The following is a 19,915-nucleotide window of genomic DNA, read 5'->3' as shown; positions in this document are numbered from 1 at the left end:
GGGATAGACGCAGAAGCATAATACAGTTTAATACACGGCTAAGGAGATGCTACAGGAGTGAGTGGTTGCCTACTGTCCTTCTGGCTATGTACCTTCACTGGAAAATAAAGCTGAAGACTGAAAAGCAAGACTACAGAACCAGAAGGACCGCAGGAACTGTCGTGTACTCTGCTTTACAGCGGCGGGCTTCAATCATTCCGACAGGTGCTTCGATGGTAACGCAGCGGGAAGTTCAAAATGAACTCCGGTACTTTCGAGACATTTCGGTGACTGGAGGATCTAAGTAAGTTTAGAGCAAGTTGTTGTTTGTTGTAAGATTGTTTCTTATGTTCTGATATAGCTAGTGCGCTGAGAATGTGTCCAGCGTTAGTGGTATATTTTTGTGTGATATCTGGCATTACTGGGAGACCTCCAGTCTCCCTGATAACTACATCTGCACGAAGTGCACCGAGCTGAAAACCCTTATCGAACTGGCGCTACAACTGGATGACTTTTGATTCATAACCAGAAAATGAGTAGGTGTTCGACAGGGGCTACAAGGAGGTAGTCACTTTCTAAGTTGCACGAAGCAGCAACTTGCGTGACCATCAGGAGAGGGAAGGGGAAGAGACAGTCAGTGAAGAGTACCCATGTGGCCGCTCCCCTCAATAATCATACCGCTTCGGCTGCTGGTGGTGGAAGGGGACGGGCTACCAGGGGAATTCGCAGCGACCTGAGCTCTGGCACTTTCTATTTCTTTGGTTCAGAAAGGAGAGAGAGAAGAGGTGTGCATTAAGGATACGGGATTGAATAGTTAAACGAGCAGACAGATGATTCAGTGAACGTGAAATACGCAAGCGGATTGAATGTTCCCTGCCAATTGCCAGTGTCAAAGATGTCTCGGATCGGGCCCACGGCACAAATACAGCATTCTAAAACGATATACGTGTCAACAGCTGATGGTTAGAAAAAACAGGAGGTACTCAAGAGATAATATACGGAGCTGATAAGAAGGATACAAAGCGAGACCTCTTTCGCAAGAATCTCAGGATTGCTGCCGGCGCTACGAGCAAGTGAGGGTAAGAATAGGATGATTTAACAGCTAACCGCGTGGCTGACGATTTGGTGCAAAGCGCAGGTATTCAGATTTCTGGATCATTGAGATCTCTAATGGGGAAAGTACGAACTGTACTAAAAGGGTGGGTTACATCTGAACCCGAAGAAAAACTTGGACAAGTACATGGATGAGAAGTGTATGGAAGGATGCGGGCCAGGTGCAGGTCAGAGTGACGAGGCAGAAATACGGTTCGGCACAGCCAAAAAGGGCCACAGGGGCTGTTTCTGTGCTGTAATGTTCTGTGGTTCTAAAGGCAGAGGCACGGGTGCTTGGTTCATGATTAACGCATCACGGTGCTCAGATGTGCCAGCTCTGTTCCAGACCTACTTATCGGACATGGAGCAGCTGACGATCACGTTCCGTCCATTCTGTTGTGTCATCATGCTCGGAGTTGAGTACATTCCAAACTTGGCAAATGTCAGGCAGGCATTGAAGAAGCTGAGTAATGTGATCAACGGTCACAAGATTGCGCAACTTGATGCCTTCAAGATCATCCCGGTGGTCTTCAACCTGGCCAGTTTGAGGGTGTCTCTGACTATCTGTTACCTACCGAGGCAGAGCAGCCAACGCTCTGGACGTTGCATCATCATCAAAAACATTTTCTGTCCAATGCCACGCCTGGACTTCAGCTTCAACTCACAGAATACAGAGATAGATTGAGGACTCCAGCAAAAGTTTTATGAATGTTATTGTTTTAGAGATATAGCACAGAACGGGTCCTACCAGACCAACGAGCCATACTGCCAGCAACCCACCCATCTAAAAATAGCTTAATCACGGAAGATTTTACAACGATCAATTCCCCTACTAACCTTCGGTCTGTCGGTGAAACCGAAATTCATGCGGAAATCCACGTGGTTCACGTGCTGATAAAGCCTTCTCCTTGTTGACAATCAGCACTGTTGCACCTCAAGTATGTGTGTTTAGCCTCTTGCTATACTCTCTACACGCACGACTGTATGCCTCAAAATACCATATATAAATTTCTGTTGTTGGCAGGATCTCAGATGACGATGAGACGTCATACAAGGTTAAGACTGATCAGCTGATTAAGTCATGCTGCAATAACTACTTCGGGCTCAAGGAACTGTTGATAAATTCAGAACTTTTGCACTGACACTTACTGATATATCAAGAAGTGATCCCATATTTGTGAGCCTGTAAGTCTTACCATTCAATCTCTCACCTAATGAATAATGCTACACGTTTCCCACATCGGGTGCGTTCTAACCCACCTGTGGGCAACACATTTCATTTCACCTGATGTAATTCCTCCTGATGTTTCCAGCGCTACTCTCCCTACTCTCTAGCTGAGTGTCATCTGCAGAATGGACTCTGCTGGTTTTCCTTTATTTTGTTGGAAATACTGAACAAAATTGCTCAGATTAGCCGGTTGGTCCAACCTCCCCAAACCTTCAACTCCCACTTCCTCCTGTTCTGTCTTTCAATCAAGTGCACGCAATAAAACCGATGTAATGAACCTCCTGAAGCACATCTTTTTATGGCATATTAAATAGGGTGTTCCAGAAGTACGAAGTTACTCTGGACCAGCATTCCCTGTTAGCTATTCTATAGAAAAATACCGAACAAATCGATACGCCACAGATTTTTTAATGTCTTTGTAATATGGCTAGTACAACTATTTCTTAAGCTTATGTCCTTTTTTGTTTAAATGGCTTCAAGTCTAACTCTTGAATGGACCTTCACCAGATTCCGGGGTTGGGATTCAAACTCAAATTACCAGTATAACTTTTACCCATCTTGCTTAAAGAACCTCTACGAATACGGTATTGCGTGAAACTCTCCTAACGCTTTGATCCAAAACGTGTTGCAGCTCAAAAGCTAACACGTCACGAAGTGGATAACTGTTGCCTTCAGAAAAAGGCGAGGGGGCGCTGGCATCACGGGGCATTCATCAGGCATGATCTAGTCATTGACAGTCCTTCCATACGGATCATGAAGCTTCAGAATTGATGGATCCTCTACTGCTTTCCGGATGAGTGTCTGAATTGGAGCTACGTCCTGAAAGCGAGTGAGCTGTCGTGAGAGTAGGAACTTTTATTATACACACAGACTAATGGGTAGGTCTCTACAGATGGTCTATATTATTTTATCTCATCTATGTAATCTGCAGCTCAAGCATTTCTCTCGCTAGCAGACGAAGAAGATAAGTTCACACAAGTAAAAGTTGATTATTCCAGCTGCTGGATAGCGCGAGGGCTCCGTGGCTTAACTGGTCAAAGCGCCTGTCTAGTAAACAGGAGATCCTGGGTTCAACTCCCAACGGAGCCTTTACTTTATGGGGGACATCTTACAGTAAACCTCGAGCCCCACACGTCCACAGCACCTGCCAGCCAATCTGGAGTGTTCTGCAGCTTCACTGTGATATTGTTGACACTGACATAATTTCCAATGCTGGATCCCATGACGATTTATGCATTTCACATTTTGTTCCGCAAAATACACTTTAATCCTTGTGGGAAAAGATTAATGCGTTTCTTCACGATGCCAGTTGCGGGATTGGAAACCTCGTCTCCTTGGAAACTAGAAACTTAAACCACCGCTCGGCCATATTACCACATTTGCATACTATCACATCAATAATGACTTGAATTGCTTGACCAAGTTTACCTTGAAAGTCTTATACAATCAGTGTATACATTGAAACATCTCAGAATTATCGCTTGAAGCTTGATGCACTTTCCTTTTTCCAATCCATCCAATAGATCTTCAAAGCAGACCGGAGACAACGGTGGAACAGAGCTGTCTCTTCACACTGCCGGATGGCAGACAATGGTTTTCCAGATGTCATTGCAAGGCCGCTGATTTCTGTGAGTGTTTTCAGTTTGCTGATGGGATATTATATGCTCACCTTTCCAGCGGATGCGTAGAGCAAAATCTACCTACTTCCTCAAATTCAGCGTTCTTTTTCCACTTACACCAAGATGCGCAAGGTTTTTACTTAGTTGAGGCGATCCCAGATTTCTCATCCAGACGTTCCATATTGAAACGCTCATATAGTTAACAGTTAAATTAATACGGCGCGGGGCGGGCAGTATGACAGAATTGATGAAGAGCCAGCAGGTTACAAACAGTTGATGGATGTAGCATGAATGTAAGCCAATGATTGGGTACAAAAGCAGACAGAGCAACGAATTAAATTGCACCACAGAGGTAAAATTCAAAAAGCTAAAGAATGTAGGACTGATGCTGCTGTATTTAAATTCACTTAGCATTCGGAATAAGGTAGACAAACTTATGGCACAGTTAGACATTGGTCGGTATGTGGTTGAAAGAAGGCTTAATATTAAAGGATAATCTTTGGGTCGAAAGGACAGACAGGAAAGCATAGGCGGTGGTGTGGCTCTGTTGGTAAGAGATGGAATTACACCTTTAGAAAGAGGTGACAATGTCAAGCAATGTTAAGTCTTTGTGGGTGGAGTTACGAAACTGCAAGGGTAAAATTTCAGACTAGAATCACATATAGGCCCCCAAATAGTAGCCATGATGTGGGGCTGAGATTCCATCGGGAGCTGGAAAAATGGATGTAATAAAGGTAATGACGCAATTGTAAAGGAAGACTTCAGTGTGCAAGGGGATTGGGAAAATCAGGTTGGTGTCAGACTGCAAGAGGGGAAATTTGTAGAATATCTACAAGATGGCTTTGTAGAGCAGCTTGTGCTTCAGCCTACTTAGAGAAAGGCTACATTAGATAGGATATTGTGTAATAACCCAGAACTTAATAGGGAACTTAGTGTAAAGGACCCTTAGGAGAAAGTGATCTTAATGTGATTGAATCCATACTGCAAATTGAGAGGGAGAAGCGTAAATCACATGTATCAGTATCACAATGGAATAAAGGAAATCACGGACATATGAGATCTGCCCAGATCGACTGGAGAAGGAAACTGATGGGGATGACATCAGAGCACAGATTACTGAATTTTCTGGGATAGTTCACAAGGCACAAGATAGATATTTCCCACAGAGGAAGAAGTTCTCAGATGGCTGGGGTAGACATTCGTGGCTGACAGAGGATTGCAATAAATTTAAGGGGGGGGGGGAGATATGTCATAAGGGGCGATGATAGCGGACCGAAATGCAAGGCACAGACAGTGCAGTAGTAGGAACTGGACTATGTTTATTAAGAATGCTATTGAAGCCAAGGAGCGAAGACAAAATGACAACATGAAAGTAGACGTAGAATGACAAATCGGAAAGCCTGGACTTGGACTTGAACTTGACAGAGAATGCAGGTCATGACACTGAACCCGGATCTTGGCAGGGACTCTGTAACTGGGTCTAGATTTGTCTCTTGACTAGGACCCGGACGTGGCTTGAACTTGACTTCGGCACTTTTTGAACACAGGACTCGGAGCCGGGACTCTTCCTTGGATGTAGGACGCAGAGCCGGGTCTCTTCCTTAGACACAAGACAGAGAGCCGGGTCTCTTCTTGGATACAAGACCGAGGCAGGACTTTTCTTGGACACAGGGCACAGAGCCGGGACTCTTCCTTGGATACAGAACACAGAGCAGGGGGTCTTCTTAGACACAGGACACCGAGCAGGGACACTTCTTGGACACAGGATACAGAACACAGAGCCATACTGCTGGATGTGGGTTCTGGCGGGGTTACTGATGAGGACGGTCAGCAAGGAATCACTGGACCCCAGAACTATTTGCACCAAACGGAAGGAGGGAAAAGAGGAATTGCCGGAATACGGGATCTAGGGACACGAACGTGAACCACGATGCGGACTGGACCGTGATAATACAAGGTAGAAAAAGTGAGAGGGTTGCCAGTTGGATGCTTAAGAAACTTTTAAAATCCAACATTTGCAACTAAAAACGTTATAGGAAAGGAAAAGAAAATATATGAGGGCAAACCAGCCAACAGTATAAAGCAGGATACCAAAAGTAATGGGTACTTGCATCTGTCCTAACAGTGGAAGATACTAGCACTGTACCAGTGGTCCGTGAATGTCAGGGATCTGAAGTGAGTGCCATTGCTATTACAAAGGTAAATGTCCAAGGCAAAATCAAAGGTTTGAAGGAGGTTAAGTCGCCTGAGCTCAATAGACTACATCCCAGAGCCCAAGTGAGGTTGCTGAAGAGATAGCTATGATCTTTCAAGAATCATTTGATTCTGGTATAGCCCTGGAGGACTGGAAGATTGCAAATGTCACTTCGCACTTTACGAATGGAGGAAGGGAAAAGAAAGGAAATTATAGCTAGTTAGCCTAACCTCAGTGGTTATGAAACTGTTGGAGTCTATTATTAGGGATGAGGTTTCGGAGTACTTTATGATAAAATTAGTCAAAGTTATCATTGTTTCTGTGAAGGGAGATCTTGCCTAACAAATCTGTTACAGTTTGTTGAGGATGTAAGAAGAGGTGTGGACAAAGGAGACGCCATGGATGTCCTCTACTTGAATTTTCAAAAGGCATTTGATAACGTGCCACGCATGAGGCTGTTCAATAAGATGAAATCCTATGGTGTTACAGAAAAGATACTGGCATGGATAGAGGAATGGCTGACAGGCAGAAGGCAGTGAGTACGAATAAAAGGGGCCTTTTCCGGATGGCCGCCAGTGACTAGTGATGTTCCTCAGGGGTCAGTATTGCGAACACTACTTTTTAGATTGTTTGAACAGTGATTTGGATAATGGAATTGATGGCTTTGTGACAACGTTTGAAGAGGATACAAAGATAGGTGGAAGGGTAGGTAGTGTTGAGGAAGCAATGCGATTGCAGCAGGACTTAAACAAATTGGAAGAATGGACAAAAAAGGGTCAGATGGAAAACAGTATTGGGAAATGTTTGATAATGCTTTTTGGTAAAAGGAGCAATTGTACGGACTATCATCTAAATGGGAAGGAGGTTCAAACACTAGAGTTGCAAATGATTTAGGAGTCCTCCGATAAGACACCCAGAAGGTTATTTTATGGATTGAGTCTGAGGTAAAAGAAGCAAATGTAATATTGGCATATATTTCAAGGGGAGTTGAATATAGAAACATAGAAAACCTACAGCACAATACACGGCTTTCGGCCAATAATATTGTGCCAAACATGTACCGACTTAGAAATTAACTAAGGCTACCCATAGCCCTCTATTTTTCTAAGCTCCATGTAACTGTCCAGGAGTCTCTTAAAAGACACTATCACATCTACCGTCGCCGGCAGCCCATTCCACGAACTCAGCACTCTCTGCGTAAAAGGCTTACCCCTGACATCTTCTCTGTACGTGTTTCCAAGCACCTTAAAACTGTACCCTCTCGTGTTAGCCATTTAAGCCCCTGGAAAAAGCCTGTGGCTATCCACACGATCAATGCCTCTCATCATCTTGTATACTTATATCAAGTCACCTCTCATCCTCCGGCAGTGCAAGGAGTAAAGGCCGAGTTCACTCAATCTATTCTTATAAGGCATGCTCCACAATCCGGGCAACATACTTGTAAATCTCCACTGCACATTTTCTATAGTTTCCATAAACTTCCTGTAGTGTGGTGACCAGAACTAGCACATTAGTCTAAGTTGGGTCTGACCAGGACCCTATATAACTGGAACTTTACTTCTCGCATCTTAAATTCAATCCGATGATTGATGAAGGTCAGTGCACCGTATGCCTTCTTAACAACAGAGTCAACCAGCGCAATTGATTTGAGTGTCCTATGGATTTGGATCCCAAGATCCCTCTGGTCCTCCACATTGCCAAGAATATTATCATTATACCACATTCTGCCATCATATTTAACCCACCAAAATGAACTACCTCACACTTATCTGGTTTGAACTCCATTTGCCACTTCTCTGCCCAGTTTTGCATCCTATCAATGTCCTGCTGTAACCTTTGACAGCCCTGCACAATATCACCAGTACCACTAACCTTTGTGTCATCAGAAAATTTACTAACCATCCTTCCACTTCCTCATCCGGGTCATTTATAAAAATCACGAAGGGATCCCAAAGCAGATCCCTGAGGCATACAACTACTCACCAACCTCTATGCAGAATATGGCCCGTCTACAGCCACTCTTTGCCTTCTATGAGCAAGCCGATTCTGGATCCTCAAGGTGCCCTTGGATCACATGCCTCCTTACACCTCAATGAGCCTTGCATTGCGGTATCTTGTCAAATGCCTTGCTGATATCCATATACACGACATCTACTGCTCTACATTCCTCAGTGTGTCTAGTCGCATCCTCAAAAATTTCAATCAGGTTCGTAAGGCACGACCTGCCTTTGACAAAGCCATGCTGACTATTCCTAATCATATTATACCTCTCCAAATGTTCATAAACCCTGCCTCTCAGGATCTTTTCCATCAGCTTACCAACCACTGAAGTAAGTGTAAAAGAAAGGAAATGGTGCCGACCTTTGTAAGACACTATTCAGGCCACACATAGAGTATTGTCAACGATTTTAGGCCCCATAACTCAGAAGGGATGTGTTGTCATTGGAGAGAAGACAAAGGATGTTCAGGGGATTGATTCCGGGAAGGAGGGGGGTTAACATATGAGGAGCGTTTGGCAGCTTTCGGCCTATAAGCACTGGAATTTAGAAGGATGCCGGGGAAGTGCCTCATTGAAATCTACCGAATGCTGAAAAGAGGAGATAGGGTGGATCTGGAGAAGATGTTTCCTATGGTCGGGTATTCAGAGCTAGAGGGCACAGCCTCAAATTGTCAAATTGAGAGACAAACATTTCCAACAGGGGTAAGGAGGAACGTTTTCGGCCAGGCAGTGGTGAATCTGTGAGATGCTGTGACAGAAAATGGTGGAGCTCTAGTCTTTGGGTATACTTAAGGTGGAAATTGTTAGTAGCCTAATGGGTCAGGGCATCAAAGGATATGCTGAAAAGGCAATTGTATGAGGTTGATTGGAATGAGGGATCATCCGTGATGCAATGACAGAGCAGCTCGATGGACTGAATGGTTAATTCCTCTCCTATGTGTCATGGTCCTATGGACGAGAGCCAGTGTGTAGTTTTATGTGATTTCAGCGGAACGACCATTGTGGGAGCGAGAAAATTGTGAGTTCGGAGTCAAGGCCTTGTTCTAGAACCTTCAGAAGGCGAATAAGGCAGCTAAGGTAAGATTCAGTTCTGTGCCCTTATGATGCCACAGTTAGAGAAGTCGGACACAAAGTCTGAACAGTGCCGCCCCTATCCCAAGTGAAAAGACAAGGAAACATCTAGTGCCCTAGACTACACCTGCGCTTTTTACAGACGATGTTTGAGAACTGGAGAAGGAGCAGGATGAACTCCGGATCGATCATGAGGAAAAGGGGTTAATTGACAAGTGATACAAAGAAATAGTTACACCAAAAGAGCAGGAGACCGACAAACGCCTGACTGTCAGAACAGTGAAGGGAAGTAGGCAGTCAAGGCAATGTACCCCTACGGCCGTACTGAGCCGTGGACAGCCAGAGCAGACAGGTGTCTGGCACACAGTATGAATCTGTGACAAAAGGGAAAAGGTGAGAGCGATAATGATGTGGGATTCATTCGTTCAGAAATAACAGGAGGTTCGGTGGACGAGAACATGATGTTCGGATAGTATGTTGCCACTTAGTTTCCAGAGTCACCGACAACTCAGACTGATTCCATAACGTCCTTCAGGTGGATGGGGAGCAGCCAGAGGTCGATGTCCACGTTGGTAGGATATGAAAATACTCCTTAGTATGTGACTAAGAAAATGCTGCAGAAGAAGTGGTTGGCTACCCGCCTTCTTGTTAATGTAACTTCTCTGGAAAATGAAATTGAAGGCCTCAAGGCAAGATTTCAGTACCAGAGGAGCATCGGAGACTGCTGTATTCTCTGCTTCACGGCAGCGGGCAGCAGTCAACAGGAAAGGTCTTTCGCTGGATTGGCAGATGAAGGTTTGGCAAAGAATTTCGGGCAAGGGTCAGGGTTTCAAATTTCTGGGCTCAGAGTGAAGCTACCTCCACACCACCCTATCAGAAAACGTGAGGTGTCACACTGAGTGAAGTAGCCTCTACGCTAATCCATCGGACACACTCAGGGTCAGACGCAGAGTGAAGCTCCCTTAATTCCGTCCCATCACCTTTGCCCACGGTCAAAGACAGATTGAATCTCCCTTCACACCACTTTATCACACATACCTGGTGTCAGACACAAAGTGAACCTACCTCTGTTCTTGCTCCACTGCAGAGAAAATGAGCGCGGAGAGCAAAAGATTCAAGAAGGCCTCCAGCTGCCAGTTGCTTCCTGGACACCTCAGACTAATTCTATGCCGCTGTAAACGTTGCTTTCTGCTGAGTTCGCCAAGTAGAAACCCCACGAGCAATAGGAGTATGAAGTGGAGTTCCACCCCATGACCTTGTCCATTCTTTCTACCACTAGTGACGCCCATCCTGCACTCTCTGGGATTTTGAACCTTCGTCCTGCTGTAACCTCTGCCCAGCAAGTTAATTAATACGTCCCCTTACAGAAATCCCCAACACCCTTCGAGCAGTCAGTTTGCAACAACTCTGAACAAGCCTGCCTTTGACAGGGAAGATATTATGGTCCAAGTCCATAGCTCCCCGACACTGACGGATAATTTCGATGGCGATGTAAATAATGCGTTAGGCCTGCTGGCATTTTTTAGTGACATGTATTGTGTTCAATACTCAAGAGGTCTCATTGAAATTTCTAAAGCTCTGATCAGTCCACACCTGGAGATTAGCATTCAGTTCTGATCACCCCAGAATAGGAAGCTTGGAGAGTGGGGGTGGGGGCATTCCGACAGTTTTACCAAGATGCTGTCTGTATTATATGGCCAGTTTACTTTGGAGCAGCCGTGGCTGAGGAGAGACTAGACAAAGCTTGATAAGATTATGAGACTCATAGATAGATTAGACAGCCGGCATCTTTTCCCCGGTTCCAAATACCTGACACTAAATGGACTGCATTCAATGTGAGCGGGTGCGTTCAGAAGAGATGTGTGGCGCAAGTTTTATTACACAGAGTGTAGTGAGTGTTTGGAATGCGCTGTCAGGAGTGATGCTGGAGACAGATGTGAGAGAGTTGTTTAATAGACTCGCAGATATGCACTGGATGTACACCCTGGAAGGCACACGCATGTTTTGGGCCAAAAGGCCGAAAGGAATATTTAAATGTTAAACGATTCCGCTAGCTTGTCTTCAGCGTCAGAAGGCAGGTGTCGTTTAATTCCGGAGATCTACTCCGATATGGACAACACCTCCTATGAGAGAAGAAACAAAAACATGCTACCGCATTGTATATAAGTATTATTTAAATACCCTGACCACATGGAAACTCTGCAAAATATTTCCCTATGGGATCTCTATCTATCAATCTCAATCTATAAATATATTGCCACGATTATAGAATCTAAAGGAATTCAACATTTTCACCCAGACGTATGTCACTATTGAGCATCACAATGATGGTCATGATGTGCGCTGGCAACATTGGAACCCAAGAGTAAAGGAGATACCGGTTCCTGATGTCGAGACGGCGATGACAGTTCATTCGAAATAATTCCCAAAGAACATCGGTGACTTGGCCGAGCGACAACGCGAGAAGTAACATTCTAGGATCCAGTGATTAGCGTCAATCGGGCAAATGGATACATAATACAAGCAAATCGGAATCCTTGAGCCTGTCAAAATACACTTAACAGGTTTAAATAGATGGCACATTATAAAGAGCTGGTCTGTCAAGACTTCTCTTGAATATGTTAGTCTTTTATTTGTAATTTTGATATTTTTTGTGTTAACTCTGCTGTTTCTGGAAAGAGATCTCCAATTTTGAACCGGGCGTTGACATCTACTCTGCTTAGTTCGTGGGGATGTCTCCCATAGAGGGTTCTGCTCTTCCATTGGTTAACTTTTTCTTTTGATCTGTCCTGCCGAATTTCCTCAGCAGTTAGTGTGTGTTGCTCGGATTTCCGGCATCTGTAGATTTTCTATTGCTTTTTTATTCCATAGTGAGTTTCTTCATTTTTCTAGGTTGTATTTTCATTTCATTTAAGTTTAGTGGGTTGTACCTCTTATCAGAATTGCATATGCTTGCATGGCGTGCTGAATCCCGTTTTCGTTGATGAAAATATATCCTTAGAAGTTTTATATAACTGTTATTTTTCTGTCTGTTACTCCTTTTCTTCCTTCTGTCCTCGGTAGTGTTAACCTACAGGCGTTTGAGTGCAAATAGTGTTTTCTAAAATTTGTTATTCAATTTCTTACTTTTCTTTGTAAATTTTCCAGATCAATTTAAGACCAAGGTGTTATGGGTATAACGGACCTGTGTTTCTCTTTTTATCTTTTCTATTGAGCTGATCAGAGAAATTTTCTGAAGCTGTGAAGTAAATTCTGTCGATTTTTTTCTCTCTATCGCCCTATGAGGCGATCCCAGATTTCTCATCCGGACGTTCCATATTGAAACGCTCATATAGTTAACAGTTAAATTAATACGGCGCGGGGCGGGCAGTATGACAGAACTGATGATGAGCCAGCAGGTTTACAAACAGTTGATGGATGTAGCATGAATGTAAGCCAATGATTGGGTACAAAAGCAGACAGAGCAACGAATTAAATTGCACCACAGAGGTAAAATTCAAAAAGGTGAAGAATATAGGACTGAAGCTGCTGTATTTAAATTCACTTAGCATTCGGAATAAGGTAGACAAACTTGTGGCACAGTTAGACATTGGTCGGTATGACTTTGTGGGCATCACTGAGTCGTGGTTGAAAGAAGGCTTAATATCAAAGGATAATCTTTGGGTCCAAAAGACAGGCAGGAAAGCATAGGCGGTGGAGTGGCTCTGTTGGTAAGAGATGGAATTACACCTTTAGAAAGAGGTGACAAAGGGTCAGGCAATGTTGAATCTTTGTGAGTGGAGTTTAGAAACTGCAGGGGCAAAAATCCAGATTGGAATCATATATAGGCCCCCAGATAGTAACCAAGAGGTGGGGCTGAAATTCCAAAGGGAGCTGGAAACGGCATGTAGTAAGGGTAATGGCACAGTTGTAACCGAGAACTTCAGTGTGCAAGCTGATTGGGAATATCAGGTAGGTGTCAGACTGCAAGTGGGGCAATTTATAAGATATTTACCAGGTGGCTTTGTAGAGTAGCATGTGCTTGAGCCTTCTCGGGGAAAGGCTATCTTAGATAAGGTGTTGTGTAATAACCCAGAACCTAATAGGGAGATTAGTGTAAAGGACCCCTTAGGAGAAACTGATCTAAATGTGATTGAATCCATACTGCAAATTGAGAGGGAGAAGCATAAATCACTTTTATCAGTATCACAATGGAATAAAGGGAATCACAGAGATAAGAGAGAAGAGCCTGCCCAGATGGATTGGAGAAGGAAACTCATGGGGATGTCAGCAGAGCATGAATTTTCTGGGAATGGTTTGCAAGACACAGTATAGTTATATCCCGCAGAGGAAGAAGTTCTCAGATGGCAGTGGTAGACATTCGTGGCTGACAAAGGAAGTTAAGGATTGCATAAAACTTAAGGAGAGGGCATATATATCATAAGGGGCGATGGTGGCGGACCCAAATGTAAAACATAGACACTAAATTAGTCCAAACTTGACTATGCTTATTACGAATGCTAGGGAAGACAAAGAGCGAGGACAAAATGACAACATGAAAGTAGACATTGAGTGACAAACCAGTAAACCTGGACTTGGAATTGGGACTTGAACTTGACAGGGAACTCAGGTCATGACGCAGAATTCGGATGTTGGCAAGGGCTTGGTACTTGGGTCTAGACTTGGCTCTGTTCTAGGACTCGGACATGGCTTGAATTTGACTCGGACTTGGCTTGGACTTGACTCGTGAACTTCTTCGACACAGGACTCGGACCCGGGAGTCTTTTTGGACACAGGACACAGACCCGGGACTCGTCCTGGATACAGGACACAGACCACAGAGCCAAGCTTCTGGGTGTGGGTTCTGACGGGGTTACTGACGAGGAAGGTCAGCAAGGAATCACTGGACCCCAGAACTATTTATGTTGCCAGACCTGAACGATAATCAGGTACCTCAATTAAGGCACCCAATGGAACAAGGGGAAAAATGAATAGCTGGAATACAGAATCCACAGACCGGACCGTGAACCACAATTCGGACTGGACCGTGACAATACAAGGTAGAAAAAGAGAGAGGGTTGCCAGTTGGATGATTAGGAATCTTTTAACATTCATCAAATGGCAACTGAGAAGGGAAAAGAAAATATGAGGCCAAAACAGCCAACAGTATAAAGCAGGAGACCAAAAGTAATAGGTACTTTGCACCTGTCCTAACTCTGGAAGACACTAGCAGTGTGACAGAGGTCCATAAGTGTCAGGGAGCAGAGGTGAGTGCCATTGCTATTACAAAGGTAAATGTGCAAGGCAAAATCAAAGGTTTTAAGGTGGATAAGTCACCTGGGCTAGATGGACTATATCTCAGAGTAAGAGAGAGGTTACTGAAGAGATAATTATGATCTTTCAAGAATCACTTGATTCTGGAATGGACCTGGAGGACTGGAAGATTGCAAATGTCACTCCACTCCTTAAGAATGGAGGAAGGGAAAATAAAGGAAATTATAGCCATCTAGCATAACCTCAGTGGTTAGGAAACTGTTGGAGTCTATTATTAAGGATGAGGTTTCAGAGTACTTAATGATAAAATTAGCCAACGTTAATATTGATTCTGTGAAGGGAGATCCTGCCTGACAAATCTGTTACAGTTTGTCTAGGAAGTAACAAGCAGGGTGGACAAAGGAGAGGCCGTCATCTACTTGGATTTTCAGAAGGCATTTGATAACATAACAGGCATGAGGCCGTTCAATAAGATAAAATCCTATGGTGTTACAGGAAAGATGGACAGAGGAATGGCTATCAGGCAGGAGGCAGTGAGTGGGAATAAAAGTGGCCTTTTCCGGTTTGCTGCCAGTGACTAGTGAGATTCCACAGGGGTCAGTATGGCGAACGCTACTCTTTATACTGTTTGTACAGTGATTTGGATAATGGAATTGATGGCTTTGTGACAAAGTTTGAAGATGATACGAAGATAGGTGTAGGGGTAAATAGTGCTGAGGAAGCTAAACAATTGCAGCCGCATTTACACAAATTGGAAGAATGGGCAAAAAGTGGAAGATGGAAAACTGTATTGGGAAATGTTTGATAATGCATTTTGGTAAAAGGAACAATTGCACGGACTATCATCTAAATGGGAAGAAGGTTCAAACATTGGAGGTGCAGATTATTTAGGAGTCTTCCAACAAGACTCGCAGAAGGTTAATTTATGGGTTGAGTCCGTGGTAAAGGAAGCAAATGTAATATTGGCAGATACTTCAAGGGGAGTAGAATATAGAAACATAGAAAACCTACAGCACAATATAGGGCGTTCGGCCAATAATGTTGGGCCGAACATGTACTGACTTAGAAATTACCTAAGGTTACCCATAGCCCTCTATTTTCTAAGCTCCATGTACCTGTCCAGGAGTCTCTTAAAAGACACTATGATATCCACCTTCACCACTGTCGCTGGCAGCTCATTCCACGCACTCACCACTCTCTGGATAAAAAGCTTACACCTGATATCTCCTCTGCAAGTAATTCCAAGCACCTTAAAACTGTGCCCTCTCATGTTAGCTAATTACGCCCTGGGAATAAGCCTCTGACTATCCACACGATCATTGCTGCTCATCAGCTTATACACATCTATCAAGTCACCTCACATCAACCGGCAGTCCAAGGAGAAAAGGCCGAGTTCACTCAATCTATTGTTAAAAGGCATGCTTCGCAATCCAAGCAATGTCCTTGTAAATCTCCTCTACACCTTTTCTATAGTTTCCACATACTTCCTGTCGTGTGGTGATCAGAACTGAGCACTCCTAGTGAGGTCTGACCAGGGCCTATATAGCTGCAACATTACCTCTCGGCTCTTAAACTCTGTCCGATGATTGATGAAGGCAAATGCACAGTACCCCTTCTTATCCATGGAGTCAATCTGCGCAGCAGCTTTGAGAGTCCTATGGACTCGGACCCCAAGATCCCACTGGTGCTCCACACTGCCAAGAATATTATCATTAATACCATATTATGCCATCATTTTTGACCCACAAAAATGAACCATCCCACACTTATTTGGATTGAATTCCATTTGCCACTTCTCAGCCCAGTTTTGCATCCTGTCGACATTCTGCTGTAACCCTCTGACAGCTCTCCACACTATCAACAACACCCCCAACCTTTGTGTCATCAGCAAATTTACTAAACGTCCTTCCACTTACTCATCCAGGTCATTTATAAAAATCACGAAGAGAAGGCATCCTAGAACAGATCCCAGAGGTACACCACTAAGTCACCGACTTCCATGCAGAATATGACCCACCTACAGCTACTCTTTGCCTTCTATAAGCAAGCCGATTCTGGATCCTCAAAGCAAGGTCCCCTTGGATTACATGCCTCCTTACACCTCAATGAGCCTTGCATTGCGGAATCTTGTAAAATGCCTTGCTGAAATCCATATACATGACATCTACTGCTCTACATTCCTCAGTGTGTCTAGTCACATCCTCAAAAATTTCAATCAGGTTCATAAGGCACGAACTGCCCTTGACAAAGCCATGCTGAATATTCCTAATCATATTATATCTCTCCAAATGTTCATAAACCCTGCCTCTCAGGATCTTTTCCATCAACTTACCAACTACTGAAGTAAGTGTAAAAGAAAGGAGATGATGCCGACCTTTCCTAACCGGTCAGGGCATCAAAGGATCTGCTGAGAAGGCAGGTGTATGAGGTTAGAAGGAATACGGATCAGCCGTGATGCACTGGCAGAGCAGCTCGATGGACTGAATGGTTAATTCTGCTCCTATGTCTTACGGTGTTATGGACAAGAGCCAGTGTGTATGTGATTTCAGCGGAGCAGCCATTGGGGGAGCAGGCATATTGTGAGTTCGGACCTGAAGCCTTGTTCTAGAACCTTCCGAAGGCACATGAGGCGGCTGAGGTAAGATTCGATTGTGTATCCTTCTAATGGTGGAGTTAGAGAAGTCGGAAACAAATTCTGGCTAGGGCAATGCTCCCCTAACAGAAGTGAGAAGACAAGGAAACATCAAGTGTCCCAGACTAACCTGCAGCTTTTTACAGACGGTGTTTGAGTACTGGAGCTGGAGCAGGATGAACTCCGGATCGTTCGGGAGGAAAAGGGGTTGATTAACAAGTGATCCAGGGAAATAGTTACACCAAAAGTGCAGGAGACTGACAAATGCATGACCATCAGAACAGTGAAGGGAAGTAGGCAGTCAGGGCAATGTACCCCTACAGCTGTACTGAGCGGTGAACAGCCAGAGCAGACAGGTGTCTGGCACAGAGTCTGAATCTGTGACAAAAGGGAAAGGGTGAAAGCGATAATGATGTGGGATTCATTGGTTCAGAAACGACAGGAGATTCAGTGGACGAAAGCAAGATGCTCAAAAGCTCGAATTATGATGGGTATAGATATAGTGAATGCAAGCAGGCTTTTTCCACTGAGGCTAGGGGAGAAAAACTAACAGAGGTCATGGGTTAAGGGTGAAGAGGGAAATGTTTAAAGGGAAAATGGGGGGGGGGGTTCTTCACGCAGGGAGTGGAGGGAGTGTGGAATGAGCTGCCAGATGAAGTGGTGAATGCGGGCTCACTTTTGACATTTAAGAAAAACTTGGACAGGTATGTGAATGAGAGGGGTTTGGAGGGATATGGTCCAGGTGCAGGTCAGTGGGACTAGGCAGAAAAATGGTTCGGCACAGCCAAGAAAGGCCAAAAGGCCTGTTTCTGTGCTGTAATGTTCTATGGTTCTATAATTCTAATGGTATGTCGCCGCCGGGTTTCCAGAGTCAGGGACAACTCAGACTGATTCCATAACGTGCTTCAGGTGGAAGGGGAGCAGCCAAAGTTCGTTGTCCACGTTTGTAGAATGAGATGGTCGCAAGGCAACGAGTTCCTGCAAAGTGTGTTGAAGGAGTTAGATGCTAAATTAAAGATAAAAACCTGCAGGGTGGTGATTTCATGATTTGTATGTGTACTACGTGTTAGTGGGGCTAGAAATAGGAAGAAAGTACCACTAGGTATATGACTAAGAAAATGCTGCAGGAGGAGTGGTTGGCTACCCTCCTTCGTGCTAATGTACATTCTTTGGAAAATGAAATTGAAGGCCTCGGAGTACTTCAGTACCAGAGGGACATCAGAGACTGTTGTATACACTGCTTTACAGCGGCAGGCTGCAGTCATCGGGGAAAGGTCTTTCACTGGATTGGCAGCTGAATGCTTGGCAGAGGATTTCCTGCAGGGGGCAGGGTTTCAGATTTCTGGGCTCAGAGTGAAGCTAACTCCACACCACCCTATCAGAAATCGTGAGGTCACACACTGAGTGAAGTGGCCTCTATGCTAATCCATCGGACACACTCAGCGTCAAACACGGAGTGAAGCTCCCTAAATTCTATCCCATCACGCATGCCCACAGTCAAAGACAATTTGAAACTCCCTACACATCATCTTATCACACATACCTGGTGGCAGATACGAAGTGAAGCTCCCTGTGTTCTTGTTCCACTGCAGAGAAATTGAGCGCGGAGAGCAAAAGATATAAGAAGGCCTTCAGCTGCCAGTTGTTTCCTGGATACCCCAAACTAATTCTATGCCATTGTAAACGTTGCTTTCTGCTCATTTCACCAAGTACAAACACCACGAGCATTAAGAGTATGAAGAGGAGTTCCACCCCATGACCTTGTCCATTTACTCTACCACGAGTGACGCCCATCCTGCGCTCTCTGGGATTTCAAACCTCTGCTCAGCAAGATAATTAATAATTCCCCTTTCAGGAATCCCCAACACACTTCCAGCAGTCAGTTTGCAACAACACTGAACAAGTCTGCCTTTGACAGGAAAGATATTATGGTCCAAGTTCATAGCTCCCCGACACTGATGGATCTTTTCGATGGGGATGTAAAGAATGCATTAGGCCTGCTGGCATTGATTAGTGACATGTTTAGTGTTCAATATTCAAGAGGTCACATTGTTCTGATTAGTCCGTACCTGGAGATAAGCATTCAGTTCTGGTCGCCCCAGTATAAGAAGCATGGGGACTGCGGGGGGGGGGGGGGTGGGGGTGGTTCCAACAGGTTTACCAAGATGCTGTCTGTATTATTGGGGCAGTTTACTGTGGAGCGGCGGTGGCTGAGGAGATGTGTGGCGCAAGTTTTATTACGCAGAGCGTAGTGAGTGTTTGGAATGCGCTATCAGGGGTGATGCTGGATGCAGATATGAGAGAGTTGTTAAATAGACTCTCAGATATGCGCACGGATGAACACCCTGGAAGGCAAACGCATGTTGGGACGAAAGGCTGGAAGGAATATCCAAACATTCAACAAATTCCGCTAGCTTGTCTTCAGCATCAGAAGGCTGGTGGAGTTTAATTCCAGAGATCTACTATGAGACGAGAAATAAAAACATGCTACCCCATTGCATATAAGTATTTTTAAATATACTGACCCCATGGAAACTCTGCAAAATATTTCCCTAAGAGATCTCTAACACACTTTGGGTTTATAAATATCTTGACCCGATCATAGAATCTGAAGGATTTCAACATTTTCACCCAGAGGTATGTCACTATTGAGCATCACACTGACGGTCATGATGTGCGCTGGCAACATTGGAACCCAAGAGAAAAGGAGAGACCGGCTCTTGATGTAGAAACGGCGATGACAGTTCATTCGGAATAATTCCCAAAGAACATCGGTGTCTTGGCCGAGCGACAACGCGAGAAGTAACATTCTAGGATCCAGTGATTAGCGTCAATCGGGCAAATGGAT

General features: G+C 44.4%; 1 non-coding gene across 1 annotated transcript; it reads left to right on the top strand.

Annotated features, from left to right (window-relative positions):
* The first annotated feature begins 3,314 nt into the window (after positions 1-3,314).
* trnat-agu (transfer RNA threonine (anticodon AGU)) lies at positions 3,315-3,388 on the top strand. The gene has a single exon. It is a non-coding gene; the product is annotated as a tRNA-Thr (tRNA).
* The last annotated feature ends 16,527 nt before the right edge of the window (positions 3,389-19,915 follow it).

Source organism: Hypanus sabinus, chromosome 6 (genome assembly GCF_030144855.1).
Source record: "Hypanus sabinus isolate sHypSab1 chromosome 6, sHypSab1.hap1, whole genome shotgun sequence".
Classification (NCBI taxonomy): Eukaryota; Metazoa; Chordata; class Chondrichthyes; order Myliobatiformes; family Dasyatidae; genus Hypanus; species Hypanus sabinus.
The sequence above is the reverse complement of the archived record's forward strand: the minus strand, read 5'-3'. Positions and strand labels throughout refer to the sequence as shown.